General features: G+C 46.3%; 2 long non-coding RNA genes across 4 annotated transcripts in view; one reads left to right on the forward strand and one right to left on the reverse strand.

Annotated features, from left to right (window-relative positions):
- Positions 1-381: 381 nt before the first annotated feature.
- The window catches only part of LOC119043753 (uncharacterized), a 70,251-nt gene continuing 44,348 nt past the window's right edge, over positions 382-26,284 (reverse strand). For all 3 annotated transcript variants that reach the window (XR_008390044.1, XR_008390045.1, XR_008390043.1), the window contains 2 exons: positions 3,652-3,708; positions 382-2,976 (listed from right to left, as the gene is read on the reverse strand). This is a non-coding gene — a long non-coding RNA (uncharacterized LOC119043753). The remainder of the gene's footprint in view (positions 2,977-3,651; positions 3,709-26,284) is intronic.
- On the forward strand, positions 4,856-6,855 carry LOC128626126 (uncharacterized). The gene is made up of 3 exons (XR_008390046.1): positions 4,856-5,014; positions 5,422-5,489; positions 6,602-6,855. It is a non-coding gene; the product is annotated as an uncharacterized LOC128626126 (long non-coding RNA).

A 26,284-nucleotide genomic window follows, 5' to 3' on the forward strand; every position in this document is an offset into this window, starting at 1 on the left:
TTGCTTAGTTGTGTTTGCTCTGGAGTTTCGATCTGTTTTTCTGTTTGGGCCATTCCCTCCCCCTCACCAGCTCTTATTGTGCCTGTTAGTATGAGGGGTGAAGCCTTAGATGTTCACTGGGGTGGGGCAACCCAGTTGCTAGCTTGTGACACTCACTATGTGGGGGCAGGGTCTGAGTGGGAACAATGGTGCTTGCTCTGCTGCTGTCTATCAGATTTCAGTCCCTTCCGCTGCTTCCCCCTAGCAAACTGAGCCTTTCTGGTGCTGATTCCCATGTGGGTGGGCTTGTGCAGCCACTGGTTTTTCTTGCCCTGGCCCCTCTGGGCCTGGCTGCCCCACTCCGCTCCTCCTACCAGTCTGTATGAATGTATCTATTTTAACTCCTTGATTGTTGGACTTCCATACAGTTCAATTTTCTGTCATTTGTGGTTGTTATTTTGTTTCTAAATTGTTGTCCTTATTTTGGTTGTGTGAGGAGGCACAGTGTGTCTACCTATGCTTCCATCTTGGCCGAAGTCCCCAATTTATATCATAGATGCTTTATGAACATAGAAGGAAGTGTAGGTGATACTTTATTTTTTTTCATTCTAATGAAATTAGTTGATGACCCCAGTAAAAGTATAGGCCTTAATGATACCCCAGAAAACATTTTCCATCCATCCTTGGATTGTTCTTGGATTACTCTCATTCAGAAGTCTGTGTCCCTAATAAGAATCTCCACATTTTAGGAACATTTACCAACCAAAACACTGATTTCTCCACATCTTTCAGTGAAACCATCTTGGGTGGCCTTCAGAAGGGAACAGAGTAAACACCAGAAGTTGAGTGTTTCCCAGATCCTGTTGACAAGAAAATTTTCCTCATGGATAGAAACGCAGGTAAGAATAGGAAAATCCAGAAAGTATACTAGGAACTGTTGCCTTCCTTTCCTGGTCTCTTCACAACATTGTCCAATATTATCATCTTTTGTTAAAGATTTTATTTATACATTTTTTAGAGAGAGGGAAATTGAGGGAGAAAGAGAGGGAGAGAAGCATGAATAGCTTGCCTCTTGCACAACCCAGGCATGTGCCCTGACCAGGAATGGAACTGGTGACCTTTCAGTCTGCAGGCCAGTGCTCATTCCACTGAGCCACACCAGCCAGGGCTCATCATCTTAAATGTTAATAACTATAGCAATAATAGTAACTACCATTTGTTTCATTCTCACAATGTTTCAGACTTCAAGAATTCTATGTGAATAAACTCACTTAAACATTACAACAACCCAATGAGGCATGTACTATAACCATCACTATTTATGATGAAGAAAGTGAGCTTTTAGAGATATAGAAATGTTTGACTGTATGTCTAAGATCACAGTATCAGTGGTAGTGCAATCTAACCCATAGTTGCTTCTCTAAACCACTTACGAACTCATTAAAACACTTATAGTTTTACCCTAGCCAGCATGATGCAGTTGGGTGTCATCCTACACTGGTTTGATTCCTGATCAGGAAACCAGCTCACTGGTTTGATTCCTGATCAGGGCGTATGCCTGGGTTATGGGGCCAGGTTCCCGGTTGGGGTGTCTGCCAGAGGCAAGTGATGGATGTTTCCCACATCGATGTTTCTCTCCCTCTCTTTCTCCCTCCCTTCCCCGCTCTCAAAATAAAATCTTTTTTAGAAATTAGAAAAATAAACTTTCATAGTTTTCTAAAGTTTACATTGTCTTATCCATACATCATTACATCATTCATCTGACTGATGATTTCAACCAAAGTTCTTTTCTGCTATGCTTAAGTGAGAGATACACTAAGACCTTCTGACTAAGGAAAGCGTACAAAGTGTAGTCAGTTGGTACAGTGGATGGTCCCAGATGAAGGAGAATGTAAAATCCCCAGGGTCAGAGCCTCCCACTCTAATCAAAGACAGCATCTCCCCCACCCCCACAATGGCAGGTTTGATGATTGAGAAACAACAAATAATAAAATGACATGAGGTCTTCATAAAGGTTACACACTCTTCAACAGAAACTCATCTGTTTGGAACTGATTTCAAATGCTGTTTCTTGTAAGGTGAAGTAACAGCTTCTTTCTCTGAGTTCCAATGAGGCCACTCTCATCCTGTTTAGAATCATTTGTTCAGCCTGCCTGCCTCTGCATTGTGAGCTCTTTGTGAGGCTGGTCCATACCTGAGGCTTCTCAGAGGTCACAGGCCCAGATTAGGGCCCCTGAGGTCCCCCCAAGTGTTTGCTGAATGAATGATTTCACAATTACAAATTAAACTAGAAGATGGTCAATGGACACTAAAGGTAATTTCTGTGAGATTTGAAATATGGAGAGAGCTGAGGGGTAAATTGATAGCAGGACTGTAATCTCACATTCATACTGTATTACACAATTCACAGAAAACTTGGGTGAGCATTATTTAATTGCACATTCACTAGACCATTGAAAATTAGCATGTTATAGATCATGAAATTGAAGATAACTAGCTACTGATGCAGCCTTATTCAAACAGAACTGGTGGGAACCAGCTCATCTAAGAACAAATGTTCTTTGTAAGGTATTACAAATTCTATCACCATTTTATTTATTGTCTAGATATGTTTCTGCCAACTATTTCCTTATTCTCTTCCAAATATCCTTCACTCTCAATATTATAGAGACAGTTTAAAGAAAAGAGCCATAAGGCATGAGTTCTAATCTTAGATTCATTACCCACATTGGCCCTATCCCCTCTAATATGTATACTCCCTGGACATTTCCAAGGGTTGAAGTTTTAAAGACATGCATGTAAAATGTACCCTAAGCCTTAAAAAACTAAATACATGTTAATCTCTAATATGTGACTCTTAATATTGAAGGAGACATCCAGGGTGCCATTAAGCAATGAATATAGTTTGAAGGAATTGTCAGGAACAGCGAATTTGATGACTGCAAGTGACTCAGAGCATGCCCAGAAACCCGTGTCCTCTCCTGGAGAAGCATGTGCCTTTGGAAAACAGAATAGATGAAAATCAGGTAAGAAAAAATAATTTGGAAACCTTAGTTCCTCTAAGTCCTGTATAAGGGCTGATATATGACCTAGGTATGTGGGGAGGACTATGGATGGAACTGGGTTTAAGCTGGGCTAGGCTGAAACTGAAGTTAACAATGGAGCTTTGGGCAAATTTTATAAATTCTCTGAGCTCCTGAATGCTAATGTGTAAAGAGAAGATAAGGAAACATCACTCATATATTGTTTGAAAACATTAAATTAAATTAAATTAAATTAAATTAAATTAAATTAAATTAAATTAAATTAAATTAAATTAAAAACAATTGACACATGCAAGTTGTCCAATAAATGCATACATGATCATAGCAACCACACTTTATTGGTGCTGTGTGCCCAGGCCTTTACTCAATGCCTAACACACAAAGTGCACTCAATAAATATGTTATGACTGATTAAAGGTTGGCAAGTTAAAACTAGTAATGGGAAGATCTAGAAACTAAAATTCAATCAGTCATCTGTAGTTAGTGTGGCATCTTAGTCTTCTGAACCAATAGTTAATGGAGTAAAATACCAGAGTATGCAAAAGGGAAGATAATAATTTGATGGGAGGAGGTTGTGTTATCTGACAAAATGGGAACTAACACTCCAGACCCCACCAACCTTGCTCACCTGCTCTTTTCCAATTTAGAACTCAGGAGAAAGGAGATGGAAGTGAAGATGTACAGCCTACAAGAAAGAAAGGACCACATGTATCAAGAGGTCAATGAGCCCCAGGATGATGACTACCTTTGTAAGTGACCCTCACTAAGAAGTGTATTGTGGGGGCAACTTTTGCTGCAAGTCCCCCCGTCCGCCATGGATGAAAGTAAACACTACGAAGACATGGTCTGCTTGGGGAGCAGAGGTGGCCGATCCCTCAAAAGGGAAGGGCCTCAATCCCCTTCCTCCAGGGGATTTTATTGGGTTGTAATACACAGGAATACAGGGCGACAAGAATCAAACAGTAGATAACATTTCAAAGAAATCTGAGGGCTTAGTCTGAGTCAGAGTCTGTCAGGAAGGGAGTTTGCAAAAAGTTTAGGGTTTCCTGCTTGGACCCTTTACATGAATGAAAGCACTCTTAAGCAGAGCAGGTTTCACAGGATTCTGAGGAATTCTTTGTGATGCCAGATTTTTCCCTGGGATCTGCTCTGGCAAGGCAAGGAGCTGCACCCCTCCCCATCAGGTATTCAGGCTTAAGTGGCTTAGAGCCAGGAAGTGCTTCTCCCAGAGGACATGGGGACTCAGGCTATGTCACATAGCTTGGGGGTAATGATCTCTTGCTCGCTTTTTGTTGCAGACCTCCGAGTCCTTCCATGATGGCCTCCCAAGTGATCGAGTGTGGCTTAGGTTGCCCCTCCCCTGAGGGGTCTTGCCTGTCTCTGACTTCCGACCATGCTTTGAGGGCAGGGAGGAAACAGGCAACATTCACTACCAGAGATAGGCTTTGTCTCCTGTGGCTCGCATGCAGAGGTCACTCACTCATCCTTAGCCATGGGGAGTAGTTAACAATTCCTGAAACCAGGCAGAGTGGTCCACAACAGTGTATTATGCTACAATAATTCCATCTAGTCCTTTGGTCCCCAAATCATTCCCTTCCTGTAGTGACCTGGAGTACAGGACTGAGTCTCACTGATGTCAGTGCCAGACTCCCTCTGAAGCCCTTTGTGTCCAGGAACATGCGCTATACCTTCCCCAACCCCTGTTGCTCTCACCTCCAGATTGTGAGAAATGTCAGAACTTCTTCATCGACAGCTGTGCTGTGCATGGGCCCCCTACGTTTGTAAAGGACAGTGCAGTGGACAAGGGGCATCCCCACCGCTCAGCCCTCACCTTGCCCCCTGGGTTGAGAATCGGGCCGTCCAGCATCCCTGAGGCTGGGCTTGGAGTGTGGAATGAGGCAGCTGATTTGCCTGTGGGTCTGCACTTTGGCCCTTATGAAGGACACATCACAGAAGATGAGGAGGCAGCCAACAGCAGATACTCCTGGCTGGTGAGAAATATTTACTTCTTCCACTGTCCTCTGGCTTCCCACATTTCTTCTGAGGCTTGGGGGGACCTCTCCTCTTACGTGCTAGGCATGGAGGGGACAATGTGGTCAGCTCTGTGTACTGACTGGACTTTACATGGACACAGAGCTCCTGAAGGATCAGAAGGTAAGTGGGAGCAAAGTGGTACAGACACAAAGGAGTGGCTCCTCCCTTGTGGGGCTCCTGCTCTGATTGGACAGGTAGACTCGGCTGTGTAGGTGATGAGTAGGAAAAATATCATGTGGTCACAATTGGCAGTAGAATCCCCATGCAGGCAGAAAGAGTTTTGACGACAGTGGAATAAAATAATTCTTCTGTTACCGCCACACACACAAAATAAAAGCTCTGCAAATTCTTTTCTGAAACACAGATCACCAAAGGGAGAAACTGCTATGAGTATGTGGATGGAAAGGACAGATCCTGGGCCAACTGGATGAGGTGAGGTCAATAGGTCTCTGGGTGCCAGAGGGGACTCTCATCCCCCACAAGCCCATATATCTGTCCCTCTCATCATGCCTCCCTCAGTGGTCTCCCTCAATCTTTTTCCCCTGTTTTTCTCCATACAGTGTTCTTTCATTTCAGGGGACTTTTAGGGAAAAAGTATAGCATATGTCCTCAAAATATAAAGTTCTCTATTAGAAACACTATGGGCACTAGAAAGGTCCTTGAAGAGCCCAGATTCACCAGGGACACTGGATTATGCTTCTATTTATCACATGAACATTAATTAAGCACTTACTACATTCCAGTTTAGATGAAGGAATATATTACACAGATCACACAACCCATGTCCTTATGAATGACTTCTCACAGACAGACATAAAACAATTGCTTTTAGAAACATTTAACTGTAATTTCCAAGAAGTGCATAGTGTCAAGATAGCACAAACCAAGGGTGGCCTAAACCTGTGCGGGCAGCAAACCATCCCAGCCTCACTTCAGACTAGAGCTGGGCTCTAGAGGAATGGTTATGGTCCCCTTTCCTGAGAGGGGCTCTCTTCTATCAGGGATAACAGAATGTGAATCAACCACTATTGTTCTGATTTATCATACTAAGACAAAAAGACCTTCGATTTTCTGTGCTATCCTTCGGCATGCACCCTAAATAAAGTGTATGGGGGTTGGAGAAAGGCTTCTCAAGAGAAAACAGACATGGGCTGAGTACTGGATAATTAGTGAACTAATTTAGAAGCAGAGCCCTAGATCAAGGACTAGGTTCTGTGGTGTAAGACAACTTGATTTTGAACTTGGAGAAGCAAAATATCGCTGGATATTATGGCCAATCAGGGTGGAGGTTAAGTCTAGAACTGGGTTTTAGAAAATGGTATTAGGCAGGATAAACACTGCAAGCAGGACTTGGAGGTAGGAATTCACATGACATGCTGGCAGATGCTCAGACACTGAACAGAAGGTTCCCTGGGAACACTGCGGGCAGTGGGCAACACCAGAGCCTGAGAGTTTTAAGAATCAGTGAGGAGCTGGACATGGATGTTAAGGTACTGGGAATTCATTACTGTGATTTTCTTTCTCTTCATCTGCCTCGATCCCAGGTTTGTGAACTGTGCCCGGGATGATGAAGAGCAGAACCTGGTGGCCTTTCAATACCATGGGCAGATTTTCTACCGAACCTGCCGGGTCGTCAGGCCAGGCTGTGAGCTGCTGGTCTGGTTCGGGGATGAGTATGGCCAGGAGCTGGGCAGCAAGTGGGGCAGCGAGTGGAAGACAGAGCTCGCGGCCGGGAGAGGTGGGCACCACTGTTCTTCAAAACAGAAAGAAAAGAGAGAATTCTCCATAGAAATATTCATGACCCAACTCTTACGTGGAGTAAAATCCACTCTGAAGTCAGTAAAGTTTCAAATCACATGCTTCAGAAATTCACAATTCATTCCTATGCCTTTGACTCTTAGGCAAAATTTTTATATTTTTATTTTTTAAATATTTCATGAACAGAATACACAACCACATAAAGTGCTAAAAGACTGAGAGGCGAGGGAAAAAAAGTTTTCAAGCACTAACAAGTTCTCACCAAGGCAGTTTTTCTGACACTTTTACAGCTGTTTCTTCTTAATTTCCCTCCATACTTCTAAATAAAACATTTTTTGTTGATAGGCATTCATTATTTTTTAAAGATTTCACCCTGGCTTGTATGGATCAGAGGATCGAGCGCTGGCCTATGAACCAAAGGGTTGCCAGTTTGATTCCCAGTTGGGGCACATGCCTGGGTTTTGGCCCAGGTCCCCAGTAGGGGGCATGTGAGAGGCAACCACACATTGATGTTTCTCTCCCTCTCCTTCCTTCCCTTCCCCCTTTTCTGAAAATAAATAAATACATAAATACTTTTAAACAAGATTTTATTTATTTTTACAGAGGGTGGAAAGGAAGGAGAAAGAAAAACCGGTTTGCAAGGGACATACTAATACTAATCGCTTGTCTGTGGTCCAACCCCAACTGGCCAACAGCTCTGGCATGTGCCCTGACTGGGAATCAAACTTGTAACCTTTCAGTTTTCAAACAACACCCAACCCACCAAGCCACACCATTCAGGCAGGGCGCATTCATTCATTATTTCAGTGAATTGTCATGTAAGATCCTACTCTGTGGCGCACAGCATCCTGGGACCTGGAAATACAGATTAACATGAGGATCAGAATCACTGCTCTTGAGGAGCTGACGGATGAAGGAGAGAAACCCAGACGCATGTGCTTGAATGTGCATTACACTACACAGCGGTTAGTGCTTTGGAGAAAACTAATCTAGGACAAGAACCTAGGGATCAGTGTGGGGGGAAGTGCGGTGCGGCAGGTGGACCGGGAAGGGCTATCAGGAGATAACATTTACAACAATACTGCAGGCAAAGGATCCCAGGCAGAGGGAGCAGCTAGTGCAGGGAAGAAAAGAGGTGTGGCATTGGATTGGCTGAGGGTCACTTGGGTCTCATCTCAGCGTAGAGGATAAGAATGGAGATCAGACAGATGCTTATCAGCCCGGAAATGCAGTGTTGATCTGAATTGAGACTTTGGGACTTTCCTGAGTGAAAGTGTACAGTTGTCAGCTGTAGAGTGGTGTGTTCTCTGTTCTGATTAGGCTTTGTTAATTTTTAGAAAATAAACTCCAGTGAGGAATCCCCTCATATTAATTACTTCATCTCCAAGTGAGAGCGCATGGTAGATTGGCCAGAGGAACAGGAGTCAGGTGTGTAAGATGTGTGGTTGGAGAAATATTTTGAAACAGGACTTCTCAGTATATTTGAAATGGGCTAATGTTGAATGAAATGAAGCATAAATATCTGGTGTGTGGCTTGAGGAAGGACTTTTTAAAAAGATTTTATATATTTATTTTTAGAGGGGAAGAGGGAGAAAGAAACATTAATGCCTGGTTGCCTCTCACAAGCCCCCTACTGGAAACGTGGCCCACAACCCAGGCATGTGCCCTGACTGAGAATTGAACCTCTGACTCTGCTTCACAGGCTGGCACTCAATGCACTGAGTCACACGAGCAAGGGCAGGAAGTTCATTTTATTTTACTGTTTTGGAAACCAGAGAGAAGCAATGCCTAGTTGGGCCTATGGTTTTCCTCTTTAACATGACTTAGAAGATACCGATAGAAGGAAAGTTCACTACAGTTCCATCCACACAGGGAGTGAAATGGCCTCTCTCATGCTCCTTGAAATCCCCTAGTCTGGGCATTATTAGAAAAGACCCTTGATGTAGGCTTTCTAGATTTCTGAAGACAATGAACCGCAAAAAGTGAAAAGGAAAATAGACGGCGAGTAGACACTTTGTTGGAGAGAGAGCTTGTGTTGTCACCATAGTAAGAAGGACTCATGGGGCAGGTCTTACCAGGAAACTAATCATATGGCCCAGGCATTCTTGTCAACATCTGCCCTGACCAAACCTTTCTCTTTCAGCGGAACCAAAGCCAGAGGTGCACTCATGTTCCTCCTGTTCTCTGGCCTTCTCCAGTCAGAAATGCCTTGGCCAAGATGTGAAACTCAATCATCCCTTTCAGATTCTCCCAGGAACATCTGCAAGAAAACATCTCCAAGCAGAGGAACCCTGCCCAGAGGATCAGAATCAGCAGCAGCAACATACTAGTACGCACAGCTGGAATGATAAAGCTGAAGGTCAAGAGGCTAAACAAAGGTCCAAACCTTTGCTTAAAAGAATCACACAAGAGAGAATCTCAAAACCCTTTTTCCAACCTTCCAAAGAACAAATGACGAGCTCTAGTGAGCATGAGAGAATGATGGAGGAAGAGTCCCATAGAGGCCAGAAAGAGGGTCCAGAGGACACAGACAAGGTATTTCTGAAAGTAGGAATGTCAAGAACTGTAACAACTGAGCACGGAGGGTGTTGGCAAAACGTCGTTGACAGGTCACATCTCATCAGAGGCCAGAAGACACACTCAGGGGAGAAGCCCTATGTCTGCACAGAGTGTGGGCGAGGCTTTCCCCACAAGTCACTTCTCATTAGACACCAGAGGACACACTCACGGGAGAAGCCCCATGTTTGCACAGAGTGTGGGCGAGGCTTTCCATACAAGTCACTTCTCATTAGACACCAGAGGACACACTCAGGGGAGAAGCCTTACGTTTGCAGGGAGTGTGCACGAAGCTTTGCACAGCAGTCACATCTTGTCATACACCAGAGGGCACACTCAGGGGAGAAGCCCTATGTTTGCAGGGAGTGTGCACGAGGCTTTGCACAGCAGTCACATCTTGTCATACACCAGAGGACACACTCAGGGGAGAAGCCTTATGTTTGCAGGGAGTGTGGGCGAGGCTTTACACGGAAGTCAAATCTCATCACACACCAGAGGTCACATTCAGGGGAGAAGCCCTATGTTTGTAGGGAGTGTGAGCGAGGCTTTACAGAGCAGTCATATCTCATCGCACACCAGAGGACACACTCAGGGGAGAAGCCTTATGTTTGCAGGGAGTGCGGGAAAGGCTTTACCTGGAAGTCGGTTCTCATCAAACACCAGAGGACACACTCAGGGGAGAAGCCTTATGTTTGCAGGGAGTGTGGGAAAGGCTTTACCTGGAAGTCAAATCTCATCACACACCAGAGGACACACTCAGGGGAGAAGCCTTATGTTTGCAGGGAGTGTGGGAAAGGCTTTACCTGGAAGTCTGTTCTCATCACACACCAGAGGACACACTCAGGGGAGAAGCCCTATGTTTGCAGGGAGTGCGGGCGAGGCTTTACACAGCAGTCACATCTTGTCATACACCAGAGGACACACTCAGGGGAGAAGCCCTATGTTTGCAGGGAGTGCGGGAAAGGCTTTACATGCAAGACAATTCTTGTTAGACACCAGAGAATACATTCAGGGAAGAAGCCCTATGTTTGCAGGGAGTGTGGGAAAGGCTTTACCTGGAAGTCAAATCTCATCACACACCAGAGGACACACTCAGGGGAGAAGCCCTATGTTTGCAGGGTTTGTGGGAGAGGCTTTACATGCAAGACAATTCTTGTTAGACACCAGAGAATACACTCAGGGGAGAAGCCCTTTGTTTGCAGGGAGTGCGGGCGAGGCTTTACACAGAAGACACATCTTGTCACACACCAGAGGACACACTCAGGGGAGAAGCCCTATATTTGCAGGGAGTGTGGGCGAGGCTTTACACGGAAGTCAGTTCTCATCAGACATCATAGGATACACTCTGGGGAGAAGCCCTATGTTTGTAGGGAGTGCGGGCAACGCTTTACATTTAAGTCAGTTCTCATCACCCACCAGGGGACACACACAGAGGAGAAGCCCTATGTTTGCAGAGCGTGTGGGAAAGGATTTAGACAGCAGTCAGTTTTCATCATACATGAGACAACACACTCAGGGGAGAAACCCTATGTTTGCAGGGAGTGTGGGAGAGGCTTTACACAGCAGTCAGTTCTCATCAGACACCAGAGGACACACTCAGGGGAGAAGCCTTATGTTTGCAAGGAGTGTGGGAAAGGCTTTACCTGGAAGTCAGTTCTCAGAAGACACCAGAAGACACACTCAGGGGAGAAGCCCTATGTTTGCAGGGAGTGTGGGCGAGGCTTTACACAGCAGTCACATCTTGTCACACACCAGAGGACACACTCAGGTGAGAAACCCTATGTTTGTAGGGAATGCGGGCGAGATTTTACGCAGAAGTCAGTTCTCATCAGACACCAGAGGACACACACAGGGGAGAAGCCCTATGTTTGCATGGAGTGTAGGAGAGGCTTTACAAGGAAGTCCAATCTCATCACACACCAGAGGACACACTCAGGGGAGAAGCCCTGTTTGCAGGGAGTGTGGGCGAGGCTTTATACAGAAGTCAGTTCTCATCAGACACCAGAGGACACACTCGGAAGAAGCCCTATGTTTGCAGGTGGACTGAGTGAGACACTACCATGAAGTCTATGGCCCCTCGGTCTCTCCAAGATTTTAATTACTACAAAACTAACTGGTTAAACAAACCCTCCAGTTTCATGACAAGAGATGAGATACACAAACAGTTCCATGAGTGATATGGGGATGTCAGCACCAATCTCCTTCATGTTTTTTTGATGTCCTATTTTAAAAAGTTTTGTCTCTATACAAATATGAAGCCCACATCCCTCATTTCCCCCATCACTGAAAGCACAGAGTTCCAGAAGAGCCACAAAGAACTCATACTGTCAGCCACAGAAATTCAACTCCTGCAAATGCCTAAGTCTTTAGCCAATGTACTTTGGTTTCTTCCCAGAGAGAGGAATTTAAGACAGACTTACTGGGGAAGGGAATTCCCCAGACTCCTGGGAAGTGGGGCCTTTTCTCCTAATAGGCTTCCTATCCTCCTCCCTTTGCCTCTCTTGGCTCTTCTATTTTCCTACAACCTCTGGAGCCTCAGGTGAACGGCAGGGAGGGATGTCTGCTTGTGCACAGACATGAGCCTGACTCAGTCTGGGCACCTGGTCTACCTCACTCTCCTTGCTGCCCCTTCAGGGTCAGCATTTGCTGGTGCACAGCATAGAGATTCCACATCAGTCCATAGTGGGTGTGAGTCTCAGCTCTGTCTTCTCCAGCTGTGTGACCCGAGGCAAAATTCTCAACTTCTCTCTGCCTGTTTCCTAGTCTGTTCAATGGAAATGGGAACTCCAGCCTTTTGGTTTGACATTCAAACTGGAGCCAGCACAGACAGAATTTGGTGAGAGGGTCGCTGAGATTGCAAGTCCTGCTGAACAGCCTTCATTGCCCATGTCTTCCTGGTCTTTAGTGGTGGACAAAGGAAGATGAGGAGAGGGTAGGAGTCTATAGCCAAATTCAGAATTTGAGCAGACACCACTGCTTTCCCCTGAGAAGGAGGCCTGAGATGGGGGGCTATGTTTCTCTCCTGATCACCACCCTCTCACTGAGCCTGGGCATCCTCAGGCCTCCTTAACACAGGCAGGCGGTGCTGAGAGTGACCTGTGAAACAAGACCCTCTCCCACCCCTTGCTGAGAACTGACGGGGAGCAGCACCTGCCTGCACTGGGGTGTTAGGGTAGATGGTGAGCCAAGGCAGGGAGGATGAGGAAGACATGTCTACCCACTAACTCAACAGTCCTGAGCCTGGTCCAATTCCATTGCCAGATGTTCCCCCATCACAAGAAATACCATGCTAACACGTTGAAATTCTAGCTATTGTTTCCACTGGGAAAGAAAACTTTAAAACTATTCACCCCAAGGCCTAGAAGATGGGAGGGGGTCCACAGCACTCAAGGAAAGAATCCATAAAACAAATTTGTCTAATTGCTTGCCTCTGGCCACCATCTGTTTTATGAGAGGGTCCATAGTGCTTACAGAAAGAGCCCATTGGTAGAAGTCTCAACTGGTAACTGGCTCAACTTTAACCTTCTCCTGTCATGGATCTATTTTACAAGATGGCCAAGTGGGGTCTGAAGCCAGATAAGGATTCAGGCTAACAGGTCCACACACACATACCTAAGTTTGGGTAGTCACATCCATTATGGGAGCTGGCACCACTTTACCTGTTAATCAAATGTAAGTTCTTCACACCAACCATGTAAATCCTCAGGACAAAGGACCTGGTGCTCTTGCCACCCAAACAAACTTGCTTTTTACTCCCATCTCAGAAAGACCTGTCCTCTTTCATGAGAGCATATCACTAATAAACCCTGCTTGTATGGTAATACACTTGCTGGTCTGTAATTCTTTACTGTGTTGGCAAGAACAGTTTCCCCTGTGACAGGTGCACCCAATCTGCATGTGGCAATTCATGAAGCTCACAACATAGTAGCTTCTGTAATGCACATTGGGCCCCACAGGGCTTCATACACCACTGACACCATCTCAAAACTATTACTTGTTTATTTAAACTTTTGTTTGTGAAGTCTGATGACATAATGGGCATGCATAATGTTGGTCATTCCTGGCCACCCATTCATAGATAATGTCCACAGTGGCCCAAGAACACAACATTCCCATGGACCCAATGGGTGGGAGTCCAGTAAGACTCAGGGTGAGGACAGGATAAACATCTACATCTACATAAGCATAGGTAAGGGTGCCAACAACTCCCAGAGGTCACACTTTTCTTAGGAACCAGAGCTGAGTTCAATACAGGGAGAAGGTGAACAATTAGTGAGGACCCCATCATACCCTCTCCTGCATGAGGCAGACCTGAGCATGACCCACCCTGTTCCTGCTGGAGTGGGTTCGCCAAAGGGGGACACCCACCCCATGACCTGAAATGAGGACCTTTCTGTCCTTCCAGTGCCAGGCTTGTGAAGAGTGACTACATAAACTATGTGAATTTCAATTACAAATATCCAGACTTCCGCCAAGATGGAGGCGTAGGTGGAAACACTCTGCCTTCTCTCACAACCAAGTTTAAAAACAACAAAGTTTAGCAACAAAAACACAGCCAAACCACAGAAAATTGAAATATACAGAAGTCTGAACCCTTCAGCCAAACCGGTAAGAGGGTCAGAGCCAGCAGCAGAGTGGGTCAGGCAGGAAAGATCCACCAGACCTACCCGGGCGCACAACCCAGGTGTGCAGGCAGTGGGTGGATCCCAGGTGTGGAGTAGCGGGCAGACCCACTGAGGGCTGATCACCATCACACATTCGCACACAGATAAACTGGTGAAGGAGCAAGCAGTAAGACAGACTGCACAGGCCCCACCAGCAGGAAGCAGCAGAGGGGACCACTATTGTCCCTCTCGGACCCCGGCCCCACATTCAGCATCACAAACCAGCAACCTGGGTGGCCCCACCCTGGTGAACACCTAAGGCTCCGCTCCTCATACATAACAGCTGCGAACAGAGCAAAACATTATGGCTCAAGAAGAACAGCTCAAAGCCCCAGAGCCAATAACTCTAAGCTATGAAGAAATAGCCAAACTTTCAGATGCACAGTTCAAAACACTGGTGATCAGGATGATCACAGAACTGGTTGATTTTAGTCACAAATTAGAGGAACATATGAAGGCTAAACTAATTGAAATGAAGGGAAACGCACAGGAGACCAATAGTAATGGAAAGGAAACTGGGACTCAAATCAAGGGAGTGGACCAGAAGGAAGAAAAAACTGACCAAACAGAAAAGGATGAAGAAACAAGAATTCAAAAAAATGAGGAGAGGCTTAGGAACCTCCAGGACATCTTTAAACACTCCAACATCCGAATTATAGGGATACCAGAAGGGGAAGAGGAACAGCTACCAGTGGAAAATTTATTTGAACAAATAATTAAGGAGAACTTCCCCAATCTGACGAAGGAAATAGACTTCCAGGAAATCCAGGAAGCTCAGAGAGTCCCAAAGAAGCTGGACCCAAGAAGGAACATACCAAGGCACATCATAATTATATTAGCCAAGATTCAAATGAAGGAGAGAATCCTAGAAGCAGCAAGAGATAAAAGGACAGTCACCTACAAAGGAGTTCCCATCAGACTGTCAGCTGATTTCTCAAAAGAGACCTTACAGGCAAGAAGGGGCTGGAAAGAGGTATTCCAAGTCATGAAATCCAAAGACCTACAACCAAGATTGCTCTATCCAGCAAAACTTTCATTTAGAATGGAAGGGCATATAAAGTGCTTCTCAGATAAGATCAAATTCAAGGAGTTCATCATCACCAAGCCCTTATTATATGAAATGTTAAAGGGACTTATCTAAGAAAAAGAAGATAAGAAATATGAACAGTGAAAGGACAGCAAACTCACGGTTATTAACAACCACACCTAAAACAAAAGCAAACTAAGAGGACAGCTAGATCATGAGCAAACCATAGAAATGAAGATCATATGGAGGGTTAGCAACAGGGGAGTGGTAGAAGGAGAAGGGGGGAGAAGGTACAGAAAATAAGTAGCATAGATGGTAGGTAGAAAATAGATAGAGGGAGGGCAAGAATAGTAGGGGAAATACAGAATCTAAAGAACTTGAGACAGGTGGTCATAAACTAAAGGGGGGATGGTGGGGCAGGGGTGTGCAGAGTAGAGGGGAATGAATGGGGGAATAGAACAACTGTAATGGCATAATCAATAAAATATTTTTAAAAATCCACTATTATGTTCTCTTATTCTTTTCTAAAGGAAGGTGTGTGTCTTTCTTGGATTTTGTTTCCCTTCCCTGTTTCTCCCCCCACCAGCACAGCCTGGAGAGAACACCATAAACTCAATATTCTGTGGCTTTCAGCATCTGCCATGGGAGAAGAGCAGAGTCCTGATGTAATGCTGGTGGAGGGTCTGGGACTGAGATACAGTAGGGAGGGGAACCCACAGACTTCCAGGCAATGGTCACCACAACCCCCATCACAACAGACCCTGGAGCTCTCCCAGAAGGCTTAGAAATCCAAGATGAGTAGACAGAGTTCTGTTCCTACTTTCTCCCTTTCAGCAGCAAACCACATTCCTAGTGTAGCTGGCAGCCTCCAAGGTGTCCCCCAAATCCACATGTTGGCACCCCTGACCTTGTACAGTCCCTCCTTCACACAACCCAGCTGATCTGTGTTGTGAAAATGGTGTGTGGCTCTCAAAGTGAAGTCATAAACAGGCCCTTTTGTTTCAGCCTTGCTCACTTAGTTCACATGGTCTCAGACCCCCTTATGCAGGGAGCTGGGTATTTACACACCCCTCCTGCCCAGCCATCAGTGACTGGCAGCCACCATCCTTGTTTTGAGGTGGAGGCTCCAAGACGTGAGTGCAACCTGACATCTGCTGGATTCTGAGTCTCCTGCCACTGACAGGCATCTGAAGTCATTGTCCTGTCCCCATGACACCTGGTATGCCTCCAAGGCCACAGTAGCTGCCCCTGCCGGCTTCCCAACTCCTACACATGACACTGGGATTGACCTGGATGGGGCAGGTCAATAGTCCTTGGTCAAAAAGGACATCCATCAGTGGCTGAGATGACAGGATGGCCTGGCCACTTGCCTCCATCACATATTTGACTCTGTGACTACAGTGGCCACCGCAGCTGTGGTCAGCCCCACCTGTTTTATGTTCTGATTGTCTGCCACCCAGATTAGGGGGCTGTGGGCTGGCTTGGGGACCATAGCTGGGCTGTTGAGGGGGTCACTCGCCAGAATGGTCAGCCAGGGACACAGACCAGCTCACTGCCCTCCAAGCTGGGGCCAGGTAAGCCTTTCTGAAATTCGGCAGATTTGTCTTGACATGCGGACCTTCCCTGTCTGTTGCTGTTCTGGCCCCTGGTCTGGCCTCGGTCCCAACTGCTCTGGAAAGTTCCTGACCCAGCCTCTGAGGGCTGCCCTTGGGGAGGTATGTTACTCGTAGATGCTGACTTCAAATATCAGACTTCTGAAAAGTCACTAAAGAACGCTTTTTAAAAAATAATTTTTTACCCTAAGATTGTTAATCTCATCACCTGGAGGAAACTGTAACATTTTGAAATTTGCACTTTAAGATCCTCTTTTGCAGACTCTCATATTTGATGGAAACTTTTTTCCTGACGATATGTAGTTATTGTTTTTAAAACATGAGTTTGGGAAATACAGAAAATAAAAGCACCCATTATTCCATAATCCAGAAGGCACAGCAGTTACCACGGCCAGTTAGAGCTTCTGTGAATGCACAAAGGGGCACACCCAGACACCTTTCCTTTACAAATGGTACCGAGCCCTGTCTGACTTCCTCAGCAGCCTCTTTCCCTTCCAAACGCCTTCAACACCTTCCTTCAGTTTCCACAGTTACACTGGGTTGCACCAACCCCCCTTGTCAGACCAGAATGGTGTTTCAGGGAGAGTCTGTACAGCACACGTCAGCCTAGTTCTGGTAGAGACGTGAATGTGTAGTGTGTGCAGTGCATTCAGGGCCCAGGAAAGCGCTCCAGTGTCCTGCATTTAAGGGCAGGACTCCACCTCAGGCCTCACAGGATGTCAGCATCCTCCTCTCAGCCTTCTTCTCCTGAGGAAGGTGTTTCAAAATCCTTGAGGCCAGGGTGGGGGCTGGGGCACTGCTTTCTGGGGAGCAGAGGAGAAACACGAGGCTGAGTGGTGGCTCTCAGGTGGGACCATGGGCATTGTCCTCTGTGCCCTAGCCTATTTCTCTTTGGTTTTGCAGCTTTTTGCCCAGGTGATGCCTTCTAATAAGGGCCCCCAAGATGCCTCAGATGCTGTGACTGGTGATGGAAGGTCAGGATGCAGCAAACCTAAGCCCTTCCCACAGGTCAGTGTGGTGCTGACAACTGCTGGGCTTACTGGACACTTCTGCTGTGGTCTCTCTCCTGTTGTCCCTTTACGAAGCTCTCTCTGGGCACCAGATGGATGTACTGATGTCCCCCAATGTCCCCCTTGGTCTCAAGAGGCAAAGGAGAGACTGGTCTATCCCTCCATCTACCTCCCAGACAATGAAAGACTGAAGTCCATTCCCCAAAATGTAGGTCAGAAAAGACAAAGAGAAAACGCTGGTCTCATTCAGGGACCCCCACTGAGGGGAGTGAGACCTGATTGGGATTGTTCTTTGCAGGTTCCATTCCTGTGTCATCTTCAGATCAAATCAAACAAGGATGAGAGAGTCCAGGTTTCCTCCAGCATCACTGGCCCAGGTGCTGACCCACCGCCTTTCTTTTTCTTTATCGTCACCCAAGGACAGTTTTTGGTCATTGCTTCGAGAGAGGGGGGAGTGGGGAGAGAGAGAGAGAGAAACATCGATGCAATGATTGGTTGCCTCCCATGCACATGCCTACCAGGGATCGAAACACTCAACCTAGGTACGTGCCCTGATGGGAACGGAACCCTCAAGCTTTCAGTTACGGGCTGCTGCTCCAACCAACTGAGCATCTGGCCAAGGCTGACAAACCTTCTTAGGTGTTTGTTATAAGAAAGGAAAGTCAGTGGCTGCAGATGACATCCCTGGATGGGAAGAAGTGATCCACACTGTTGTGAGTGTCTCCTGTGTGGCTTCAAGGGGGTCTAGAACCAGGGGTGACGGCCTCACTTCCTAAACACCTCAGACAGCCCCTCGTCTTGTGAAGTCATTCATGACACATTTGTAAGCCCCTCTCACACTCCAGGGGCTGCTCACAAAGGTCCAGAGGGTGGAGGGGCACAGGGCTGGGCAGAGATCTGAGCTGTGTGTGTCATGGACAAGCTCTGGGCCTTGCTAGACACAAAGGTTACACGGCCAGAGGCCAGCCTCTGAGCTCAGAGTAGACAGCAGCAGCTGAAAAGTAAACAAAACTGAAAATTCCACGTGAAAGGTCATTCTGATGGGCTGATCTCCAGTCCCCTCACCTGCCAGTGGCAGCCACTGCTGTTTTCTCCCCCTTTTCCTCCCTTTCCTGTCATCATGGTGGCTTTGTCCCCACAGCAAACCCCTGCTCACCAGCCAGCACCAACCGTCTCCTAATGACCCCATGAGAGGAACAGCCACCTCAGGTCCATTCATGAACCAAACTCCAAAGTCTTGGTTTAAGTGACCAGGACTCACTCCCCCGACCCAGCTCACCCCTCTGGCTTGTGAGGCCAGTGTCCAGACAGGACGCCCCTGACGTCATCAGGGAAACCGGGATGAGTTTCTGGGAGCCGTGGGACAGGTGGAGGGATGAGACCTGGGACGGCCACATGCCCTTCCCTCAGGTCACTGATAGTTTCATGTTAATGAGGGAGTGTGTTCCCACAGCTACAGCCATGTCAGAAGAAGCCCTAAATCTTTCCAAGTGAGTGAACAAATAATACTGAAATTGCTGCAGTGATGTGCCGGACTATACTGCTGTATCACTTCACAGGCAGTATTACCGTCTGCACAGTGAGGGGACTGAAACAGAAGCACTTTGCACTACAGACTTTTGTGCTAATTTTGTTGCCATGCTGGTTGTCAGCTGTTGGGATATCAACTCCGCTCCGCGTTTCCTGCAGGCACCACCAGGATGCAAGTCACAGCAATGGACACAGCCGATGACAAGAACACCCACAGCGCAGCCACGGCTTACACCACAGTGCCTCAGCACAGCACAGTCACCATCAACCCGCACACGGGCATCGTCGCTGTGCTCAATTCAGGGCAAGACCAACAGGGTCGGGGGCAGGAGGGGCCCCTGGGTGGAGTGTGGGCCATGTATATTTGTCTCAGCTGGTGGGCACAGACTGGCCAATCAGAGCAGACATTGGCCAATCAAAGCAGACACCAGCCAATCAGAACAGACTCTTAGAACATGCACCAACCAGTCAGAAGGGGCATCTGCTGCAGACTGGGTCCTGCTGGTACCCACAGGCTGACTTTGAGACCTGAGCACAGTAAGCCCTAAGGAATCACCAGAGTACATCAGAAATGTGCTCACAAGACTTCCCTGTACATAGCAGGATGAAATGACCTCTCACAAAATTAGACCACATTCTCTGCTGAAAATAGAAAACACTCCCTGCATCACCCGCCACCATAAGTGTGGAACACATAACTGAAGGGGTTCCAGAACCCATTGTCTGGTGCTGGGACTGGGAATACATGGATCAGATCCCAATCCAGGTAAAGTCTCCTCAGGTCAGTTCCGGGAGGGGATGGTCTGAAATCACCAAACTTTGCCCCTTTGTGGAGCCGGGGGGCAGAAGCAGAAGCTGAACTGCCTGTCAGCCTTGCCTTGAACATCTCACAGGACCTGACCCAGAAGCTGGTTGTTTAATGGAGAGGATGGTCTTTCTAGGTGGGTGCCTCAGGGGCTCATCTGCTCTCTGGGTGTCGCTGGGTGGATGAGCCCAACCTGCCTCTGATCCCCAGGGCAGAACACCACGTGTCTGTCTGCAGAGCGTGCCCGTGTACAGCCCGAGGGTTCAAGGTGACGACCTCCAAGGTAATGAGTCAAGTTCCACAGTGACAGCTGGATTCACACTCACTGATGCCAACAGCCACCCTCCCATCTCCAGCCTGACCATGCCCAGCAGAAGCCAGTGAACGTATTGTGAACTGTGTTCACTGGTGGCTCACGCGTCACTGTGTTGGGCCACAGTGTCACCCAGGCCCGTGGTCCTCAGCCAGGTGGCTCATGAGAACCTTCTGGGTCTCAATGGGACGCACTGACCGACTCTCTGTCCCAGGTCAAGGGCAGCCATCTCTGGCCTGGGCAGTGACAAGGGCAGCAGACAGAGTCCATGACAAAATCCGGATGCTCTGGGGTCAGGCGAGGGGCTCTGACTCCAACCACAAATTCCCATCACAGTGGTGTTGGGGATGGGCACAGGCATCCTTCCTGTGACAGTCGAGCCACTGTGGCGTGTGGGTCTTCCTGTGGTCCATGCTTGTCCAGACAGCAGCCAGACCAGCCAAGTTCTCAGGACTCTGCTCAGGGTCTTGGCCAACCAGGAAGAACCATCGGTTCCAGGTTACTGAGCAGCGTGTGCTGCATGTTTTACCTGCATGGTCTCAAATCTGTGAGGCAGAAACACCTTCAGCCACGTGCCCGCAAACGTCAGCAAGATGGTTCAAGAGCACAGCTGCATTATGGCTCCATCACACAGTCCAGGCCCAGAGGCCCGGCTGCCAGACAGCCTGGCAGCAGCACCAGGCACACGGCTTCACCTGTCCTTCCGCTCTGTCTTCCTGGGCCTGTGTTTTGTCCTCCTGGCAGCAAGGGGCCCCTGCACTTCCAGCATCACACTCGTCCAGTCCCAGAGACAGGGAGGGAGGGGGCGGGAGCCAGTTTCTTTTGAACTGGGAGGCCACTACTGCTGGGCTTGTTACAGTTGGGGAGCCCTCCCCTCTCTGGATGAAGCCACCGTTTGTGTCCTGTGATCCCAAGACAGAGATGCCAGGAGACACACAGAATGGCAGGGGTTTGTGCTCTTGTTCCAGTGACTGAAATATGAAAGCACATCTGGACACTACTCTCCCATCTAAATGGTCCTGAGCAGTAAACCCAGCACTGCCCCCAAGGTGACGGACGGTTGTCGGGGTCTCACCTGGAGCTGCCGGGCACTCCAGCCGGGCTGTACTGAAGATTGCACAGGCCTGGCTCAGGACAAGGAAATTTGCTCCCCCCGGAAACACAGTCAGAGGGGCTGTGACGGAGGTGGTGGGGGTGGGGAGACTGGCAGTAGAGGACACTCCAGCTCTGACTTCTGGCTCCAGCCCCAGCCCTGCAGGGCTGACAGCCAGACTCAGGGCCTGAGGGTCTTCAGTCTTGACACAGCTTCTCACGGCCACTGCTGCCTCCTCCTGCCAGTGGTGCACCTGGGATCCGGGCTGCCAGTTGTTCAGCCCCTGCAGGCAGGATCAGTGCTCTTTGTCTGACTGGACTCTGGGTCTTGGGGTGAGATGAGGCTGACTGTCAGCCAGGAGCCTGTGAGGAGCCACCCAGCCCCGGCCCCTGGCTCCCCGCCCGACCTCTGCCACTGCCCCTGACTGTGGTTTGTCTCTGTGCAGCATCTCACTTGGGTGCATTGGTATTTTGTTGTTATTTTCTTTGTAAGTGTCATTTGTATACCTCTGAGGCAGGAGACAGTCAGGAAGGAGGAAAGTCCAGAGGTGCCCCAGGGCTAAGATAAAGGACACCCACACAAGACAGACCCTCTTCTAAGACCGGCTGTCCCTGCTTTCTGGAAAAGCACTGAATCATGGTGACTCATGAATGCACCTGAACAGAAGAAATTACATGACCCCTGCTTCATTGTAATAGCATCATAATAAATTAACACATGCAACCTTCTTCTTTTACATTCCAGAATTCACCATCTAACATTCTCCGCTTTGAAAATGTGGACATTTGCCATATTGTGAGTTCCTCAGATAACCTACAAGGGGCACAATTTTACTTACAAAAATACTTCTGATTTCTAGAACACCACTGCTCCAAGTCCTGAACTCATTTACAAATGCTAAGAATCGTGTTACTATTTAATTAATTATTAATGAACTTATAATTAGCACATTTTAACTATTCATGTTGTCATGTTTTATTCCAAGGTTTAACTCTTTTTTCATGCTTTATACAGATAAATTAACATAATTTTATTATGGCATGATGTCTTATTTACCTTGACAACTCACAAAATATCAACCTAAAGTTATTGTAAATAATGCAAGTTAGTAAATTGTGTGGTAAATAACATCCAGAAATAAATATCTTTTCTAATCCACAAAGAATAATTTGAAGAAATAATCGAAGAAAAGAACCAATGGTGAGCCCCCAAATTCGGTGTCTGGTCTAGATGATGTGCTCATAAAAAGTGATCCCAAGGAACTAATCACTGACATTGGGAACTGAGACTTGTACCTTGAAACAGTCTTTTTAAAAAAATCAGCAGTCACTGATATTCCATTATAATCAACCACTTTTCCTGCTGCCCTGTACTAAGATGTTATTCCCAAAATTTCCACGAGATGGCAGCAGAGGTGCACACCTGGGACATGTTATTAGTGGCTTGGACAAATGGTTTGTTCAATTTTTACATATAAAATGATAGCAGTTTTATTTTTTAACCTCTTGGGTTAAATTTTATTTTAAATAGATGTTACTTTCTTCATTGTTTAAGAAAATTGCAACAAACAAAGCACATTACAAATGATTTTCAGGCACACTTGGAACTTCTAAAAACCTGATTCTATTACACTATAAAGCAAGTTCCAACAAATGGCACATAAAACATGTTTATTGCTCCCTTTGCCCTAATCTAGAAACCAGTCACAAGGTAACAGGGCAGTCCTTACATTTAGACATTTTGAAAGATACTTCTACATATCATTGCCATCAACAGTCATTGATGTTCCACTAGAATCAACCATTTTTCTTGACAGGCACTAAGGTGTTATTACCAAAATGAACAAGAGATGGCAGCAGAGAAGCATGCTTTGATTTTTTTTTCCTTAACACATTGACCATATCGTACTATAGAGCAAGTTTCAAAAAACAATATCAGATTCTTTGAGGCTCCAGCCAAGATGGAGAAACCCTTTGCTTCCTCGAACAACCAAAAGGAGGATAACAGCCAATCTAAAATTAATAAACAACCAGAGGTGTCAGAAAACCGAACTGCATGGAATTCTAACAAACAAGGAATTAAAGAAACAGTCGACCGGACCAACCAGACTGGTGTACCAAGTCAAAGAACTATGGCCCAAACGAAAGAACAGAGCAAAACTCCAGAAATAGAGTTAAGCTGTGAGAAGATAGCCAGCCTATCTAATGGAGAGTTCAAACCCCTGGTAATCAAAATGCTCACAGAACTGATTGAGCTTGGTTGCAAAATGAAAGAACAAATGAAGACTACCCTAAGTGAAATAAAGCAAAATATTCGGGGAACCAAAGTGACAGGAAGGAAACCAGGACTTGAATCAACCGTCTGGAACAAAAAGAAGAAATAAACAGCCAACTGGATCAGAATGAAGAAACAAGAATTAAAAAAAAAAATGAAGAGAAGCTTAGGAACCTCTGGGACAATGTTAAACGTTCCAATATCTGAATTATCAGGTTGCGAGAAGGGGAGAAACAAGAGCAAGAAGTTGAAAATTAATTTCAACAAATAATGAAGGAAAACTTTCCCAATATGGTGAAGGAAATGGAATTCCAGCAAGTCCAGGAAGCCCAGAGAGTCCCAAAGAAGGTGGACCCAAAGAGGAACACACCAAGGCACATCACCAAGTTACCCAAGATTAAACATAAAGAGAAAATCTTAAAAGCAGCAGGAGAAAAGAAGACAGTTACCTACAAAGGAGTGCCCACAAGGCTATCAGCTGATTTCTTAAAAGAAACCTTACAGGCAAGAAGGGGCTAGAAAGAAGTATTTGAAGTCATGAAAGGCAGGGACCTACATCCAAGATGACTCTATCCAGCAAAGCTATCATTTAGAATGGAAGGACAGTTAAAGTGCTTCCCAGATAAGGTCAAGTTAAAGGAGTTCATCAACACCAAGCCCTTTTTATTATATAAAACCTTAAAGGAACTTATCTAAGAAATTGAAGAAGATTAAACATTATGAACAGTAAAATGACAACAAACTCACAACTATTGACAAATGAACCGAAAAGAAAAAAAACAAAAAGAAAACAAAAACTAAGCAAAGAACTAGAACAGGAACAGAATCAGAGAAATGGACATCACATGGAGGGATTTCAGTGGGTGTGGGGAGAGAGGAATGGGGGAAAAGATACAGGGAAGAAGCATAATTAGTAGGCATAAAATAGACGGGGAGAGATAAAAAATGGCATAGGAAACAGAGAACTCAAAGAACTTATATGTACAACCCATGGACATGAACTAAAGCAGGGAGGAAGCTGAAGGGTTGGGGGTGCAGGGAAGAGGGGGGATAAAAGGGGGAAATTGGGAAAACTAATAGCATAATCAATAAAAACTTTTAAAAAATAAATAAAATTAAGTAACTAAAAAATTAGAATAAATTTAAAAAAATAACTCAACATGATTGATGATAAAGATTGTATGGACCAAACCTTGAAAAAGAAATCTTCACCCTTGAATGCCCAGCTTAGAAACAGAAGCTTGAAATACACAAGTGTTACACTCATATGAGAAACCTAAAATAGTAGACAAAATCCAGTCAAAATGGAAGAAACAAGCCCATAGACATGTCCTTAGGGTCACAGACTTAAAATGAGAGCACTTATATTTTACTTTTCTTTTTTTTACTTTTGGGTGGACAATTTCAAATACACTTGACCTCCATGTTATTTAAAGAAGCTGCAATGGAAAAAGCAAATTACAAACGATTTTCAAGCACACCTGACACTTGTAAAAATCTGCCTCTATTACACTAAAAAGCCAGTTCCAAGAAACGTCACATGAAACACGCTTATTGCTCCCTTGGCCAATATCAGGAGACCAATTTCAAAGTAACTACACAGTCCTGACATGTGGACGTCTTCAACTGCACTTCTAAATTACTCCGCTATGAAAAGTCCGTGATATTCCCCCTGTAATTAAGCCCTTTTCCTGCTGACCTGCACTAAAGTGTCATTCCCCAAAATGGCCACGAGATGGCAGAAGAGACCGATAGAGGCAACGCATGTCCCACTAATGACTTGGCTGAAAGGTTCCTTCGCTTTCTACTGTTTTAAGATGCAATGACGGGAACACTTCATTTCCCCCCAGCAACATGAATGCACAACGTCATCGCCAATCAGTTCCCCTGCCCTCTGCCATCTTTCAGGCAACTCACAGGCAACTTCCCATTCCATCGTCCCAAAGCACTGTTACCTTTAGGAGCAGCGAACTCTTCCAGGTGCCTTCTGCAGTCTTTCAGGGAACGGAAATTCCTCTCCACTAAGAGATATTCAGAATACAAACTAAACGGGCATACGAAGGTGCAAGGTCTGGTGAGTAATGCGGGTGAATCACGACTGCGCAGCCAGGCTGGAACCGTTTTTCCCTGGTCACCAAAGAGAAACGCGTGCGCTTCCACTTCATCCCGAAGCTTCCCGTCTTCTGCCTCGACTCTTTCCCACAGGCAGTGCTTGTAGTCGGTCTGATGGGGCAGCAGGTGTTGCGAATTTCCCCAAGGACCTCCTCCTACAGGACGCCCTCTGGTATCACCACAGAGGAAACATCAACTCCTTTGGATGAAGACCACCCTTTGGAGGGGCTGCTGGTGGTTCCTTCATTTGCCACCAATCTCTCCTGTTCCACATTATTCTCAAATTTCAATGGTTTATACCCCGCTCACAATTTGCTTGCAAGCAGAATGATTTCCTTATATTTCCATAGAGAACCACATGTGGAAATGAGGTCAAGAAAGTTCCCAACCCCCACCACGCTTAACTTCTGTAGAACCCAAACATCAAAACAATTCACGTAATCATACAGGTGCAAGTGATTTTTGATGCTTG

The sequence above is a fragment of the Artibeus jamaicensis genome, unplaced genomic scaffold (genome assembly GCF_021234435.1).
Source record: "Artibeus jamaicensis isolate MK-2021 breed Jamaican fruit bat unplaced genomic scaffold, CSHL_Jam_final scaffold_3151, whole genome shotgun sequence".
In the NCBI taxonomy this organism is placed as follows: Eukaryota; Metazoa; Chordata; class Mammalia; order Chiroptera; family Phyllostomidae; genus Artibeus; species Artibeus jamaicensis.